The sequence below is a fragment of the Poeciliopsis prolifica genome, unplaced genomic scaffold (assembly GCF_027474105.1).
Source record: "Poeciliopsis prolifica strain line A6 unplaced genomic scaffold, Auburn_PproV2 SCAFFOLD019, whole genome shotgun sequence".
Taxonomy (NCBI): Eukaryota; Metazoa; Chordata; class Actinopteri; order Cyprinodontiformes; family Poeciliidae; genus Poeciliopsis; species Poeciliopsis prolifica.
In genome coordinates this window covers 7,144,853-7,163,156 of record NW_026562394.1, presented here as the reverse complement: position 1 = coordinate 7,163,156, position 18,304 = coordinate 7,144,853, and the positions used below count along the sequence as shown (strand labels likewise).

The window sequence follows — 18,304 nt, the reverse complement described above, 5'->3', positions numbered from 1 at the left end:
CTTCTCGTCCACGCTTCCAACGGCGAGTCGAATGTTGAATTATATGCTGAATTTTTGTCCCACAATTATTGCGCAGGATTGTGTGGCGAGTGCGCTGTTCTAATTTGAAGCGTCAGTGTGGCTTTCTGCAGCAGGAATTAAGGGTTTTCATGTCAAGGTACATCATCTTAATGATGTTCAGTGAACAGAACCAGTGCATACGTGTCACTGTTTGCTTCTATGGCAAGCAGTAACAAAAATAATCAGTGAGGTTCAAGTATTTTTTTCTCCGGTGGATTAAATCATATTCTTTGACCAAAAAGCCTTTTCTCATTGCTCTAAAGGTCGTGTTTTACCTGGACGTCAAATATTTGAATGTTTAGTCGGAGAGCGAGCAAAGCCAACTGTTTCACCTTACATGCTAAGCTAAACATGCACCTCTGTGCTCTAATTGTTTGTAAGAAAAAGACGAGCTGCTGGATTCACTCTGCTCTCTCTCGACTGCCAGAATGTTATTTCCATGTCCACAGTCGAGAAAAAGTTTGAGTTTTGTAGCTGAAAATCTGGACATGCCAGTTTGGGAGGGAATCTATCACCACTTCTACACCTTTTTAGGAAAGTTTGAACTACCTTGTTGCTGTAGTTCAAATAAATGTGCCAGTAACTAACAGTAGAGGTGTAGAGGGACTAATATTGAGACTTGGAAAAATCTGAATGAGTTTGTGTTTTTATTAAGGCGCTTTTGTTCTGAACAGCTCTTCTCCAAGCTGCAGTAACAGATGACTTCCCATCAACCAGACATGCAGAGATTGTCTGAAACTCAGTGAAAGTGAATGGAAGCAGCAGGTTTTACCACTGGAAGTTCAAGTGCACTAAGTAAACTCGTTCTCCAAGAACACCATCATGTCTGTTGTTTGGCTCTAAAAAACTTGATTCAAGCTGACGTGCTGGGCGGATTTGAAGTAAAACAGCCGGATATCCACTTTCTCATTTATTTGGCTCAGACACTCAAAAAAAAAAGAAATTGTTTGACGAAGGGTATAACTTAAGTTTTCCTCAGAAAACTCAACTTGCTTTTTTTTGTCTCTCCCCATGCCAGTAACTAGCAGAAAAAACTTTTATGAGAACGTTTTTTCTGAAGAAACCGATTCATTTTCTTGTTTAAAAGAATCAGTTCTTTCACAATGACTCCACTTTAGGAAACCTCTGCCTCCTCTGCCTTTTAAGTCCATAGGTTTGTTTAGATTTTGACATATCATATTTACATTACTTATAATGTCATACATTTTTCTTTTTGATCAATTTTACATCGCTTAGGACCATATTTAGGTTAATATTTCAAATAAGCTTTGGGATAAATAAAGCATATTTTGTTCACTGACCTTAAAATGCGGTGAATTTATGTCATTTCATTCATTTCTGTAGCCAAAATCAAAAAGCGGGAATAATTACCATTGATGCAAAATTTTGGGTCTTTAAATCAAAAATCCCCTTCAAGCGAGATCGCGCCTTTTCCACTCCCACTCTGAAAACATGCAAAGTAGCCGCGCGTTTCAGCTGATCTCAGCCGCTGTGTTGCAGTTATTTCAGGTTGCTCAGCCACATCGGAGTTGCGGCAGTCCAGATGGGAGACAAAGAGTATTTGTGGACCTGAGTCAGCAGATTTCCACGCGCGGCAGATCTGCAACAGCAGCAGAAGCAGCTGGCTGTCGGAGATCAACCCGAGCGCGGCTCCAGGAAGGGGAGGAAGTGCGCCCGCGTCGCCGTGATTGACGGCTCCTTGTTAAGGGGGCAGGTTCCTGAGGGGGTGGGATGGGGGGGAGACAGCAGTTCGGTCTTGTCAAGGTCAATCCAGAGGTGTTTGGCAGGTGTCCAATTGGAGATATCAACTCGGAAAATTGACGATATGCGGCCCAACCTGAGTGTCAGAGCTGGGGATCCAAAGGTCAGTTAAATTTCACCGCCATGATGGGAGGAATTATGGGACGTGGGGACGAGGCCAGACATCTCAGACGTCCTTGGAGGGGAAGATGTCAAATGTTTCTTCTTTTTTTTCCCCGTTCATCGTAACGGGTTTCAATAAGCTTCTTATTCAATCAGAGAAACCCTGCATAGAGAAATTAAGCGAATAAACCGAATCTCGCCGTCTTGTTCTGATTGGAGGCCTCTGCTGCTGCCACGCCGGCCGTGGGAATCGAGCAGTTGTTGTCCAGAGGTCACGCCCGGCGCAAGATCAACGCGAGCTCCTCATGAACGAAGCTCTCGTGTGGTCTGAGTGGAGGGTCATAACTGTGACGTGAAGATTTTTGTCACCCAGACAAACTGAAAAGTGCGGTGTACATTTTTTATTTTTTTTTACCCGTCTTCACCCTGGACATTCTCTTTATTTTCAGAATCCACGTAAGAATTTGTTGCATTTAGTCATTCACTCACAAAAGTTGGTGTTTTTTGAAAGATTAGCAAGAAGAAAGCGATTGTGAAAGAGTACAACAAGCAATCTTGGCAATAAATAAATAATCTCCTGCTCTGGTCACATGAGAACAAACATGATTGTGTTGCTTGAAAAAGTAACAGGACACATCTTCCCAAGTCAAAACAGGGTCTTTTTTTTTTTTTAGCTACTTGCAAGGAAGCCAGGCAGATTTTAGAGAAACATGGATGAATGAATAGAGATTGATGCAGAGCAATGATGGTATTTTGTTTGTGGGTGGAAAATAGGGATAGAGGTTCCCCTTCCAGCGGGATAACGACCCTAAACATACAACCAGAGCTGAAATGGAACGGTTCATATAAAGCATATTTATGTGCTGCAATGGTCCAGTCAAAGTCCATACCTAAATCAAATTGAGAATACGCCGTAAGACTTACAAAACATTTCCAGCCATTCTGACTGAGCTGGAGCTTGATGTGCAAAGCAGGTAGAGACAGACCCCCAAAGGTTTCCATTTCACCTGCAGCTATCGGTGAATCTCCACACAAATACACAAGACTCTTCTCCCCCTACTTACCTCCTGACTCACATTTAAATGTAGAAATACTTTAAGATTCATCCTGGCCTCTCAGGTCTGAAGGGATTCTGAATTCCCCTGCAGCTGTTAACAAGGAAAGACATATTTTGATATGCCAGCTAAAGTCCTTTAATAAGTCTGAGCTTCTGACATTTGGTGCTTTTTTTTTTTTAGTAGGTTGTGTTTTTTTCAGGCATTTCTGCTATTAATCCACCAATATCTGATGTGATTTGTACTCTACTCCTCTATCCTCCAATAGCATTGCATATCAATGCTCAGATTGTAGCTGTTGGGCTGGAAACCTGCAAAAACAATCTCTAAATCACTTCATTCTGCATTGTTGTTGGGGTTTTTTTTGTCAACGTGTTGTAATATATTTTTATTTCCAGGTATAAATTAAGATGGGATGGCACTTTGCGCAGAAAATTGATTCCGACTGTCTTGAAAAGACAAATTCACAGGCTCAGAACAAAGTCGAGCTTTGCAAGAACAGCACTTAAAGTATTTTGTCTAGCCATCCTGCCATAAGGACTCATGTATTTGCACGATGAGGAGATTAATGGAGCAGCACAACAGGGATTTATAGTTTTGAAACACAGACAATGACTTTCACATCCTACGTTAGCACAGTTAGCTTGAGCTCATAAACTACACTTCTAAGGATGGCATGTTGTGTCACTTGTTAAAGGAGGAGGTTCTTAAAGAGACAGGCCAATTTTCAAGGCATCAGATAGTTATTTATATATACATACATACAGTTATTTTGATATATAGAGCATTTTCATATCAGCTGAAGGTAACATAGTTATTTGATTGTGCTATAAAATGGCTTGGAAAACATACAATGCTACCCCAACCTCTCTCCCTTTAAGCCTTCCTGTTATCTGCTGTGCCTCTCATGCTCTCCAAACAGCCCAAAAGAACCTCGCGCTTTTTCTTTTTTTTGGGATGATGTACAATAGTTTCTTTAAATAGCTTCTTACAGCTGTTTGTTTAATCCCACTTGATTTTAAATGCCCCTGAATCAGCTGAGTTTGGGTTTACTGTACTCAGCAGTGGCTTCTGTACTGAAGAGTTGTCATCACAACCTCGTAGAGCTCGGCATGGGGCATTTACTGATCAGAAAATGGTCCGGTTTTTGAGTTTCCACTCGGCCATTCAGTGCTGAATCCCAAAGAGGATGGGAATTGGTCAAATTGGAAACTTTCTGTTTAGTGGTTATCATCAGACTCCATGTTATCCGGCTGTCTGTGCAGTGAATAATTTCTAACAGTCGTGAAGTGCTATCAAACTGATCAAAAGCAACCAGTCTGATGTGTTCTTCAATAATGTCTGCCTTAACTGCACTCCATCAGGGTTTTGTCAAAACCTCAACATGTTCACTTTGTAGCAGGCAAACTCGGGTGTAAAAGACATAAGATCAACTGTTTGACGGAGAATTTATGAGGAAGAAAGGGAAGGCATTACTTCTGAGTTGTTGTTTTTTTTTCTTAGCTTAAATCATATGATCTGATGAGACAAGTGGAATTCCTCACTGTGACTGACAGGAAGACGGCATGCTGTCTCATGCCATAACAACGTCAGTTTGGAGACTGACAGTCAGAGACGGGGCGACGTTCAGGGGTGCTGTGTTATGTTTCACTGCATTTTCTATGGGGGAAAAATCTCATTTTGTAATTTGTAAACTTCAGGTGCTGCATATTGTTTATTTTTAATCAGCTTTGTTGGAGGGTGTGTGAAATCCAGCCTCGGTGTTGCTAAACCTGAAAGGATAAATCAGTTGTTTTAACGTGAGGCTCTCTTAACTAAACTGGATGAATCTCTTAGTCTGGCCTTAGTTTGTTGGAGTGACCTTCATAGTCGTTTATGCTATGTTTTTTTAGTTTTTAGTTCCAATAATGCAGCCATCGTATTATGACAGGTGGTCTTAAAACTACAACAATGAGTTGTTTTAATGAGAAAAAGCTTCTGTAGTTATCAAGAACTGACATGACCAGCTCAGTCTGTGGTTCTTTCTTCACAATACACATTTCAATCAACCGTTTAAAAGGTAATTTTTATGCTAATATGCTAAGAGACGATGTATTTCCACAATTGTTTAATCAACACTAAAGTATAATTACAAGATGCTCAAGATTCCTCGTTTAAATTATTTTTGGGATTTTTTTGTGGAGTTCTCAAAAATGTTACCTCATGCTCCTAATATTCTGAGTTTATTCTGGTAATATTACAACTTTATTCTGATTTTATTTTGACTTGATTGTTGTTGGACTATATCCTTACGAATTTATTCTCATAATTAAAAAATAAATAAATAATGTAATCAGCCTGGGCCTATTTCACCAGAATTCAAAGTCCAAATGAAGAGAAGCTGAAAAACACGCTTGTCAAACAAAATGGCCGCCCCGGGTGTGCTGGCATCACTTTGAAAAAACACAAGGAGTGCATTGGTAAAAAAAAAAATCAAGACTTTGAAAAAATAAAATCTCCGAAAGCCAAAAATGTGATTAAGCATTAAAGTCGATTTATCACGCAGAAATGCCACAATGTTTGCACTGAACATGGATTACGTTTGGTAATTACTCTGGAAATTGATGTAGGAGACGATGCTCCACCAATCACCTGAGAACATTTAAAGCTTTATAAATATAAAGCTGTACAATCAGCATTCACTTCATATGCTGCTTTACTTTTATATCAGATTAAATCCTTTAGTGTAAACCGCTGTGATGTTTTTGAGATTGAGGGGCGGTTTGGTTCGATCCCCTCTTGGATTAGTAGTTTGAATGCTCCAAAAACCTTTTAACAAAACTTCACATCCAAAACTCTGAACAATCCCTGAGTGACTTGAGAATCAAACAATTTAAGCCTCTTTCCTGTTAAACTAAAGTCCCATTAATTACAAATGCGCATCTGATTTAATTACAGTAATCATTTCCAACCAAGTCTGGATGAAAGAGTCATGAAAATAGACGTACGGTAACGACATGAGACCAGCGCAGCGTCGTAATCCGGTTACAGTTTCATCAGGAATGCGCCATGGTGACACTTGACTGACGCCGATATTCACAAGCGATCTTTTATGATGTCTCCGTCTCTCTCTCCCCACAGGGAGCCGATCCGGAATCAGAAGCGACAACTAATCTACATCAGAGTCCCAAAAGCTGAAAACGCAGAGGAAAGAACAGCTCCTATAAAACACAGAGAGAGAGAGAGAAAGCGCTCCTACACGCCGCCATCCGCCTCGGCTTCCTGGAGTTCCTGCGTAAGCAGGAGCCCGGGAGGACGGCGGTGTCTGGAGACTTTGAAGGAGTTGTGTTGGGAAGAATAGGGCAGATGGTGTGGCATCATCTCTTTCCCTGTCAACCCCACTTCAAAAAGTGAGTATGAGCATCTCCATACAGGACAAGATATCCCCAGTACAATATTTTTCTTAAACGGGAGAATAATAGCATCTTCAGTCAGACTTAATATCAGTCATATTGTATAAAATGTGCGAGTCTGATTTTTGTCAGTCTCTAAATCAATATTGTTGCACCATTATTTTGCTGCTTTTCTTAAAATGTACACATCTTTTGTCTTTTCTTTGCAACTCTTTGCATGTCCACTCTCAGTGCTCAGCCACTTTTTGCAACTTCTGATCAACTCACAGCCAATCAAAGTGTTTGAAACGCGGCTGATTGATTGGTGCGACTTTAATACTCAGTTTTAGTTATGAGTGTAAAGTTATTAGGTTCTAATTAGGTTACTTATTTTTACTTGTTACTCCCTACATTAGGTTACTTGTTAGGATATATTCGGTTAGATTTTGACAAATTTAAATCGCTTGCTCAGAATGCCGACTTAAAGTTTTCCGTCATCCTCACGGCCGTATAATTTGATTGAAAAGCTGAACAGAACCCAACCAGAGCGGCACCTTGCACTGTCACTCTTTCCCGATTTGTGATGGCAATTAGAATCCAACCTAAATGAAGCCATTAAAAACAAACTAACAACAGTTAAATAGCGAGCCGTAAAGCATGATTGTCCCTTTCGCTTTGTGGGCAGGAGGCCAAAGAAAGCGATCAGCAAAGGTTTCTCTAAAAGCTAGCAGCCATTAGAAGAACAGAACGACTCAAAGGTTTTTCTTCCTTTTAGACCAGCTTTGCTCTGGAACATCTCTTTGGTTTTGATGAGCTGTTAAAATCTGAACTTAAGTAAGTTTGAGTCCTCCTAAATCAGGGATGCTCTAATCCTTGGTCTCCAAATTTTTTCTAATTATGACACGGTGACAATGAGAGCGTTTATATTGGAGGAGTTTTGATCGGAAAGTCTGAGTGAAGAAACTCTCCACCCAGCGTCTTTGGACCGGATCTCTCCCACATCCGATGCCTCATGCATGAGAGCCCCACTCATCCTGAGAAGTGTGGATTACATAGGATCTTGAAGTTTGGATTTATTTCTCCAGATATTTCTATTACGAAAAAAAAAACCGTCTTATGACTTCATGACGTTCCAATTATTTGCTAAAGAGTTTATACCCCTTCGAGGTTTTCACAGTCAACATTCAACAACTGTAATATTAAAGCTACATTAGGTAGCTTTTATAAAAATGTTTTATTCTTTTACATATTTGTTGAAAAGGTGATCGTCTTGTGACAGTATGGAATGAGACAGACAATCTGCGGAAAATGTCTAGTTCGTCTGCCTTCTCCCAAAGCTCCCAGTGCTAACTGACGACAACCAGTCAGAGACAGGAGGTGGGTCTTAGCGCTGTCAATAATCCTGCGTGTACCCCTGCTACTTCCTCCTTCACCCTCTTGCTCTCTGCTGTGCTCCAGCTAGCAGAGACAGGCGAGTTATCACGGCTGTCAACAGTTTTCCTGTAACGGTAAGATGTTTCTCCACCGTTGGCGCATTTAGCAACGAGTACATTGAGTTGATTGGCAGCGCTGTGACCCGCCTCCTGGATCTGACTGGTTGTTTTTGGTTGGCAGTGGTGCATTTCTTCAGACAGTAGCTCAGGCAGGAGGTGAAGGAGACCTTTTCACAGATTATCTGTTTCGTAGCATGCTATCATGACATGGTGATAAAAAAAAAAACAGATTTAAAAAAACAAAAGAAAAGAAAAAAGGGATTTTATTTAGGGACATCAGAGAGAAGGGGGTAATTACTAATTCACATTTCATAATTTTTCTTCCACCTAACAATTTTTTACTATGTTGTGTTGGTGAAATCTCAGTGAATTAAGCCTGATGATGGTAACATGACAAAATGTGTGAAAAATTAAGACTTTCTTAAGCCGCTTTCCAACCCAGCAATTTGCCGTATTTTAAAGACAACTGGAAAGCAATTCAAGCAGAAATTACTTCATGTAAGTGATTTTCTGTGTTGCATTGCTGCCGTAATTTCCTTTGAGAAATACATTATTAGCCAAAGTGGATTTTAACTGGATGGCATTTTGCCAGCATTTATTACTTCTGTCAGTCCCAGGAATTGCTGCTGTGCGTTTTCACTTTCAACAAGAAGCTCAACAAAAGCTGCTCAAAGACAAAGAGACAAACACACAGGGGGAAGTGGCTGCAAAGCAAAAATAAATAAATAAATGAAAAAGATGAAAACATTTTGAAACGCAGATGCAGAGTAGAAAAAAGTCTGTTCATGTCAGCTGACGGGATAGGCAAAAAAGTGAAATAAAATAAACTCCCACATGATTCTGAAGCTCGGTGATGAAGCGAAAGAAAACTGAGTCTTACTCAGCTGCTTTATTGTTCCCACAAGTCCCATACGCATGTGGATGACATATGCAAACGGGAGAGCAAGGACAAGGACAAATGTCTCCGAAGTGAAACTCAGGGCTTCCTTTTTTTAAACCCCCTGCAGACTAAGAGTCGGTCCCCAGACGTCCCGGCTGCGTGCGACGTTCACAGGGTGTTGGTTTGTGGAGCGCTGAGAGCTTAACGTTTGAACTGGAATTCGGAGAGAGCGAAGCTAATCCACGTCTCAGAGACGCCAAGGCATCCGTTGAACCGGGGAGAAACATGAAGACGTCGTCCTGACGGCACATGAAAAAGATTGACCTCATGTTGGGACAAAAGAAGGACATAAATCATAGTTATTAAAAAGCAACATTAACATTGCACTGAAATACATCGGGGCACGGTGCTGCGTTCGAGGGCCACACACTGCTGGTGTGGGTTGTAATCACTGAGGCTAATTGTGGGGTGACTTTGCTGTGCGTCATATGACACCAATGTGTGTGTGTGTTATTTTTTTCTTTATATTTATCATATTGTGGAAATCACACTTTCTGCTTTCACTTTAACTTTGACATCCTCAGAAAAGTTCAGTTTATGTACAATAAAGTATGGAAATCTCAGCTACTCAGATGATTTTCACGCCATTGAATTCATTTCCACATCACCAGATTGTTGTTCATGTGTTCCCTGCTTCTGCACATCCAGTGAGATAAAAACACTTTTATTCACCTTGAATTTCTTTTTCTCTGTCTTTCTTTTCGATTATTTTTTTCTGTTCATTTATGTTTGGTGTCTTTTTACATTCAGTTCATGTGTTTGTTATTGTGAGGAGAGTCTTACGGCGTTCTGTTTCGCATGCCGTGTCAGTCGATTCCCTCGGTTTGAAGTTTCTTCCAGTAGTATTTTAGCTTCCTTTGAGTTGATTTCTGTCCCTTCCTTCCTTTTCCCTGCTCTCCTTCTGCCTCACCTGTTCCACATTTCATCTGATTACCTCTTTTGGTTTCTTAGTCGTTTTCCACTCTCCCTCCTTTCATCCTCTCATTGTTTAATGGTGGATTCGTCCATTTACTAGCCATGCTTCACGACTTGCTCTCTGTGGTTTCAGTGTAAGTTTTCATTATGTTTTTTTAATGCATTCCATTTACTCTGCATTTTGGTTAGTTCATACCTTCAACAAAGAGCCCCGTTGTTCCTGTTTAAAAATACTTGAGTGATGTGAAAGGTGGCAGTTTTCTCCTCACATTTTTCCTCAAAAATCTCTTGATCCCAATCCATTTTGTCCTGGAATTACAAAACAACTGAACTGTTGATTTCAAGGACACTACACAGCTCATGTCTCATTGTGATAACCGATTGGTCTTCAGAGTCAAAGGTCAGATCAGTGAGGCAAGAGGAGCTGCTGTTTGTGAGCATGAAGTTTCCCATGTCAGCCAATGTGTTTAACTCTGGGATTTTCTCGTCTTTTGCCTTCTCTAGGTATAAAAACACCTGCTGATTTCCATGAATCATATTAGCAAGTCAACAGTTCATCTCTCTAAACCACAAGTGTCAAACTCCATTCCTCAAGGGCCGCTGTCCTGTAGCTTTTAGATGTGCCACAGGTACAAAACACTGGAGTGAAATGGCTTAATTACCTCCTCCTTGTGCAGATAAGTTCTCCAGAGTCTTGCTAATGCTGTAATTAATCTATTCAGGTTGTGCAGCAGAGGCACATCTAAAAGTTGCAGGACAGCGGCCCTTGAGGACTGGAGTTCCCTCCACGTTCTGCACGATAATGACCTGCAATAGCGACTCGTTTTTTTTTTTTTCAGTGTTTGAGACAAATTAACCCGTAATAATAAATCAGAAGTTTGACTTCCTTTTAAGCCATCAAACCAATCAAACAACCTTCTGCTCTCTGTATCCTGACTCATAGATGGTAAGGCATAACAGTTGATATCTTAAGAATATTATAATATAATATTTTGTCACCTCATTTACTAACACAAGAAGTAAATGCATTAAATGGAATGCATTATAAACATAAATCATCTGTGTGAGATTTTTAGCTGTTTCCATTCACTTCTGCCATTTTCCTGCAACCATTGTTACAAGTTCCTTTGACAGAAAAAGGCTAATTGGTACCTGTGTGCATCGGAGTAGCAACACTGACCAGAACCAGGACAAAACATTAAAATATCTACCTAAACACTGTCAGAATTATTTTTTGTACGTCTCACATGATATTTATATGCTACTGCAATAGCTGAGGATATTATTTGTGGTTACAAGCCAACTTCTTTACACATGACAAAAGTCCACAACTTAACACCAAAGGTTTAGAAAAATGCTTTTCATTTCTTTTTCTCAGATCCATTTTCACCCTGAAGGAAGGGCGTCGTTGTGTGACCGGCCCTCCCACAGCCTCGCATTTAAATCGCAACTCGTCAGGGTTGAATTCAAATCTAACCAATTAAGCTAACCAACCTCCCTCTCAGTGTCAGTGTCTCTCGCAAATAAAAGAAGAAAGAAAAAAAAAAAATCCAATCAGAGTTGTTGCTGATGCGTGACAACCACAGGCTGACTCTTTGACTCCAAGGAGGGAGGAGATAAATTTGCCTTTTACAGGCGCAATTTAAAACCATAAAGTACATTTTCATAATATCCAGAAGCTAGCTCTTCCTGAGATGAAGTCGTGTGTACTATGTAATGTCGGGACAACATTAAAACCAGGCCTGGTTAATCTAGAAGCCCATGAAGCCTTGATTAAAGCCTTGGGTGTGACCACAGTCTCAGCTCGACATCCTCTGAGCTTTATTTACCGTCTGCTCTGCCAGGCCCGTTCTGGCCGCTGGTCCCACTGTATCGAGCTCCAAAGTGGCAGATGTCTGACTTGCTTATTTCTACCTGTGGTCAGACCAAATTTCGCTTGCGGTGGCAAGAAACTGGATCTCAACCGCAGCCAAAAGCTGGAAAATACATGCAGAGAGCCCCTGCACACTTATTACTCCTCCTGGCAAATGATGTGTAAAAAGCCTTAAAATGCAATAATTTATTTATTTATTTTTATTGCAACAGCCTGATTTCATGCTGAAACTCTTTCTGCATTTGTCCAACAGTGAGAGATTTTGTTTCTTTCTTTGATCCCCGGCTGAAACAGAGAAGCCCAACGGCGCTGCTGTTCAGAGAAAATTTACTCAAACAACTCGCTGTTGTTCTGTTTCAAATCGTTTGCTCTGAATTTAGATATTTAGATTCAAGCAAGTAGCTGTTTTCTTTATGGCCGTTGTTTAAGTGATAAAGAAGAACTTATCCTTGAATTTATCCTCGTCTTTCCCATTTTGAAGAGTGAAACAGGACGTCAAGGTTCCTCAAATAAAAGCTTGAAGGAAGCTCAATTTTTTTTTACATTCAAAAATGTGTCAGGAAAATGTATTTTATCAAAATTATTAGCTTGTTATTAGCCAGTTGTGGTGTACACTGGTGATTTAAATAACAAAAATCTCTATATTATCTTTGGGGATTATTTTCTCATGCTGTGTATTTGCTAATTGGAATTTTTATGAATGCATTTATTTATTTTTGTGTGTTTGACAGACAGAGAAAGAGGAACACTGAGCGGTAACAATAAAAAATGTGTTTATTTTAAGTTTTTTACATTCAAATAACATGGAATAGCAGGAAGATATCCTAACTAAAATGTAACAAATTATGCATTTTTATTTATTTATTTTGTTCTAGATTTTTGAAGCTTACCCCATATTTTAGTCTTACAACTATTAAATTTAGTTTTTTTTAAAGGCAGCAGCAGTCACAACATAAACAATAATCCTGCCCCACGCCATGTCTGCACACCTTGATCATGGGGCAAAAACCGTGACATCTGCCTCCTGGGAAGTAAAAGCATCGCTTTGCACTTTGTCCCTCAAAGTGTGAAAAATATCACACTTCTGCCTGAACATTAAATCTATGTATTTCCTCTGATCAGCTGTGCAGCGGCTAATGATATTGACGTTTGAAAAGGTTGTTGCTTTGGACGACTCGTCCTGTAGGAACAGCAGTGAGAAAAGGTCAGGGAGAATTTGCGGAGCTCAAACATACTTATGATGAAAACATTTCAAAAGAGCAACAAGATGAAGCTCTTGAAAAGCTTTCATTCCTCAGCAATATTGTCTTCCGTATAATGACAGATGACTCGATAGCTTATAAACACAAACACAGTAAGGTAAGAAAGTGAGGCATTTTTCGGGAAAATACAATTTTTATCTGAGATCATCCAACAGTTTTGAATTTCTGATATTTATTAAGTTTTAAGCTGCATGGATACGCTTCAGTCGATTTAAATCTTTGAAAACTCAAATTATCACTTGATCCTTTAGTTATGTTCAACAGAAAAATCAGTAAAAAGGTGAACTGCAAATATTTAAGGTCCATTTTTTTGTTGATGCGTTTTCGTCCCACCAAAGGATCTTATTAGAAGCACTTCAGCGTCCCCTGGTGGTCACAATCATTTTGAATATAGACTGATTGATCTAATTTGCATTATGAATATTTACATTTATATTTACCGTATTCTATTATGTACCAAATTGTTGGAGACAAATTTTCTCACAATAATTCACCAACAGTTTATTCTCACACCAGCCCTGCTGTTCATTAAATGACAAAGACAGTAATAGCACTTGAGAAAAATCATCATGTGTGTCTTGGTACATATGGAGGAAAATGTTCACATTTCAATTAAGGGAAATTCAACGTATTTGGGTGAAGTGCAAAGCACCTTAAATTCAAATTATGACACATGATATTGAGAGGAAGTCATGAAACTGCTTGTTTATGTCACCATGACCCCAAAGTGTTTGTTGCATTGGAGGAAAAAGAAAAAAAAAAACTTTCCAAACGAGACTTTTATTGATGAACCTGAGGTCAGATCCAGTTCAGCTAAGATAACTAACTCTCTTGTAACACCCTCAAGAAACCCGCTGGATTACACCATCGATCAAGGCCCGCATTCGGCGCGACGTCGCAAACACTCAATCTCCCCCCCCGCCCCAAAAAATCCCGCCGACTCATGATGGATCTGGCCCCAGCTTTGGTCACAGCGCCGGAGCATATTGCCGCAAGCAGGATGCCACCCTCATGTTAATGCCGAAAGGATTTAGCTGCAATCCATCTATCCTGAAGCGGGAACGGTGAGCTTAAGGAGTTTAGAGGGAGTTGGACTGGTGGCACAGCAGAACTTATTATGGTGTTGTGGAAATGAAACACGACGCAGCGCTGTAAAGCTATACATCAAGTAGCTTTAGGGTCCTTTGAGCTGCGTAGCCACCAACAAACACACACGACCCTCCAAAAGGTGAATCTCCCAAGTGTGGATGTTGTCGGGCTCTCGGGAGTCGACTGTGGGGTTCCTCTCGCCTTGCAGAGACCAACGACAAATCCTGCCTGTGAGGAAATGACACATTTCACGGCGAAATGTGTCATTGCGGCCTTTGCATTTTAAGGCAATTAGACGTAAACATCCAGAGTGTGTCAAAGTGCTGCCGACGTTACGAACAGGCAGCTGCGTAATGAAAGGACTATTTTTAGTCTCATTTCTTGGCTCGGGATCCAACCTCTCATGAACCGTTTCTGTGCTGTTTGATCAAGTTAATTTGTGTGGAATCGATGCTGAGATGCATATATTTTTACTAATAAGTTGATTTAGTTGTTTGTGTTTGAAACAAGAGCAATGATTTAGCAATGTGACATCACATTGCTAAATCACAAATAGAATAAAGAAAAGAAGAATCTCTGTCACTTCCTGTTATTTAGTATTTGAAATAGACTGAAGACAAGATGTTTAATACATTTTAAATGTTCTGGTACGTTTAAATGCAGAGTAACTGTTGACAAACATGTTAGACCTGTCAACATGTTACAGCTGCTTTGGGGGTATTTATCTACGGGCTTTATGCAGAGACTCACATTTGAGTTTTGCTTTGGAAAACATCTATAGCTCAGTCGGTTTGGGGGGAGAGCGTCTCTGAAGAGTCATTTTCAGGTCTTGTCAGATTTTCCATTATATTTAGGTCTGAACTGGATCATTCAAACACAAACATCCGTTTTCTAAACCCACCCATAGTAGATCTGACTGTGTTTGGCGTCGTCCTGCTGGGAGGCGACCAAAGCTTTAAGCTTTATTTAGCTCTCTCTACCTTAACACTAACCAGCTTCCCTATCTTTTTTTTTTTTTGTTGTTGTTGTTGGTTTTGCTTTTGTTTTTTGTTTTTGTGAATGAAAGCTACTTCACAATATGTTTTACTGAGTAGATGCCGGTGTGTTCAGGGTGATTTTCATCTGATCAGGTTCTCTCTTCAGCTCCTTCAGAGTTACCCCGGGTCTCTTTTCTGCCTCTCTAATAAATGTTCTCCTTGTCAAAGTGTTTACGTTTGACTCGCTGACTGTGCGATACTGTTCTTCATCAAACCTCTTCACCGAGCGGCTTTTTACTAGTTGGAGAATTACTTCAGGCTCCGGATTACATGCAGTCGAATCGGAGTTTAAAAGAGGCTGGACACAAACGCATATCGCGGTTCTTTTGCGTTTTTTAACTTGTAAAATCATTTTTAAAACTATGTGTTGAGCTACTTTGTGCTGATCTGTCACAGGCGTCTGGTGTTTCTGCTCTGGAATTGCCTCATTTGCATGTCCCCCAGTTTGGCAAAGGCCCGGTCAGTAACCATTCATTTGATTCAGGTGTGTTGGAGCAGAGATGCGTTCAATAGTTGCAGGAAACAGTGGCACATTACAGGCGTCTGCTGCATCTCCTAAAATCCAGATAAAATACTTTACACATGGGGTTGTGGCGTAAAGTGAAGCTTAAAGGCGATGAATAGTTTTTAAAGACATTCGCTGCAGTTTCCATTCACCGCATTGAAAGTCTGAAAATAAATTCACAGAAACTCTGCAATTTAGGAAAAATATGCAATTTTCTGATCAAATGTTTTGCACTACCAGGAGGAGGTTTTAGGGTTGTATGGAAATTTGTGTATTTTGCAAAACTGCAATGGAAACGGTTTGTTACTACTGGAAGAAAAGACAAAGACGAGAGGAAGTGGGAGGAGGATGATGAAGCAGCATGTTTTTTAATGACTTATTGCGTCAATAAACTTCTCCATGATTTTTATTGTGTTTCTTATTTAATAGAAATAGAGACTTTCTTGTAAGATTAGATTTTTTATTGTTTTCCTTTCATATTCCTTGTTCCATATTATAGTCGCTAAAAGATAACAAACCCATTTGACAAATACAATCCTACAACTTCTGTGGTGAAGCAAAATTATCATTTTCCTCTTTCTTTTTCTTTTCTTTGTGATCCCTTCTTCCATGTTTTGCATCATCCATTTCCCGTGTCAAGCCCCTAAATCTAAAATCTAGAGCACGGCCATGTCATGGAAGATAAGCTGTGGACCACAATTATCTTTTTTTTTCTTCTTCTTCTTTTTTCCCATAAGTGAAGTGGATTTTATGATACATCAGGCTTTTCTCTAGCCATCCAAAACCTGGTTTTCCAGATTTCCCCTGTTCTGTGCCACTAGTAGAGTCTCAGTGAGGAGAGGAGGTTCAGTGGTCCAGCTAAAAGCTGCTTTCGGTCACTCTCTCTCTCAGTCCCTGTCTGTTTTGTATGCAAATTGATCCAGTCCCAGTATTGGATCGGGTGTAGCTGGGTGTACAGTACTCGGCCTGAGGCGTCCGCCTGTCTAGCTCACACATTACCCCACATCCCGACTTTACTCCCCGCCACAGATCACGCTCCACATGTGGGTTAATGCTTTCAATTTGATCGTCCGTGGACAGGCGAACAAAAAGGTCTCTTTAGGTATTCACAAACACAAAGAGCTGTAATGTTTCTTTGGCTCGACGAAAAACAAAATGAGCAAGCACAAGACCCTGAAAGAAAGAAAAGCTCAGAATGTTTGGCTGTTATTCCGTGTAGCACCTGCTTAATCCAGAGAATCACAGCTCAATATGCTCTTTTAATCCCTCTGGCTCTCTGTGCCTCTTCAATCTCACACCACATCTATCTTGTTTTTAAAGCGCTGACCCAAATACTCTAGTGTTCAGCAGACTTGCAGCCGAACCTCTTGGGATTCAAAAGTCATCCATTCTTTAGCAGTACCCCGACTGCCGCTCCCACACACACGCACGCGCACGCACACACACACACACACACACACACACACACACACACACACACACACACACACACACACACACACACACACTAGCGCAAACAAATGCCCCCTATGAACATTTACAGCAGAACGCAGCGTACATCCGCCTTTCTGCTCGTAAACCGAGTCAATATCAAACTGCGCAAAGTAACAATCTCTGCTTTTTAAATTTTTTATTTCTCTCTTCAGGTCCCACTTTAAAGAGCACCGACTCCACTCTGCTGCGTCGAGGGGACTGGAGTGGAAGTAGGCATGAAAAGGGATTAGTGGGTTGCAAGTCAATTTGAATATTTTGTGGAGTTGGCGGGGTGGGAGAGGGGAGGAAGCAGCGCAGATGTCGGTGACCAGCGTCTGTTTCTTGTGGTGTAAAACCGAGCAAAGTACATAAAAAAACCGACACCAAGAATAATGTCCTAAAATGTCATTTTAGAGGAAAAACAAATGCATCGTTATTAAGTGACTGAAAGAGGAGATTTTGAAAACGCTCTCTTTTATACTATGATAGCCATTTTTCAATTTCTGATGCATAAAATTAGTTTTAACAATGCAGGGGGGCCACTGTGAGATTCCATTCAACTGATGTTATTTAAAACATTAAAACAACACATAATAGTCCCACCTCTGAAAATATATTATTGCAGTCATAATAGTGTTACCTCGAATGGCGATCTGTTCTTACTTTAATACATGTTAATATTTAGCAGTCGTTTTCAAATCTTTACAGTTTTTGCCAAGCTAATATAAGCAGGTCCAGTAGTTTTCTGTCAAGCTTTGGCCCGATGCTTTACTGACATGTTGCTTCCTGATTTGCCAAAAGCAGTTTCACGTTCAAAATTTTTAACAGAGTAGAAAACCAAGTTTGAAGCTTTATGCGATGAATTCTAAATTATTTTAATTAAATAAATGCAACTAAATTACCTTTGCAATTTCTTCATTTTTAAGTGTTAAAAAAAAGACATGATGTGAGACCCTGAGATGCCCTTTTTGCATTAACATGCCCCCACAGTAACGGCCCCAATCTCCATGAAGATTAAACGTAATCCTGCGCAAACATTCAGATCGACAAATGACATGCAGCACTTTTTTTTCCTTTTAATGATCCCTGATCTGCTTCAGTGCCACGGCTCTCGGGGCGTTTGCTTATGTTTGTTTACTGAAACGCTGATTCACGACACTCGTAAAATTTCGAGGTGACTCTGACAGCCTTTGCAGAGGCGCGTTCAGCGCGATGTTTGCTGATGTGCATTTACCAAATTTGACTCCCAGCAGAGTTTGTCATTCATTTGGTTAATTATCGCGCTGTTTGACTTGCACTCCTGGGAATCCTGTAATCTCTATAAGAGGCGACTCACTCTGGCAGATCACCTCGGATTTGTGGGAAAAT

The 18,304-nt window shown here is 40.3% G+C and overlaps 1 protein-coding gene across 6 annotated transcripts in view; it reads left to right on the top strand.

Moving 5' to 3' along the window:
* flrt1a (fibronectin leucine rich transmembrane protein 1a) overlaps positions 1–18,304 on the top strand; it is a 54,743-nt gene that overhangs the window by 31,308 nt on the left and 5,131 nt on the right. For 5 of the 6 annotated variants that reach the window (XM_055043397.1, XM_055043396.1, XM_055043398.1 and 2 more), the window contains one exon: positions 6,099–6,367. The gene's annotated coding sequence lies outside the window, so the exon portion shown is untranslated. Of the gene's footprint in view, positions 1–6,098; positions 6,368–8,849; positions 10,882–18,304 lie in introns of those variants that run through there. The other variant, XR_008606862.1, reaches the window with a different exon arrangement.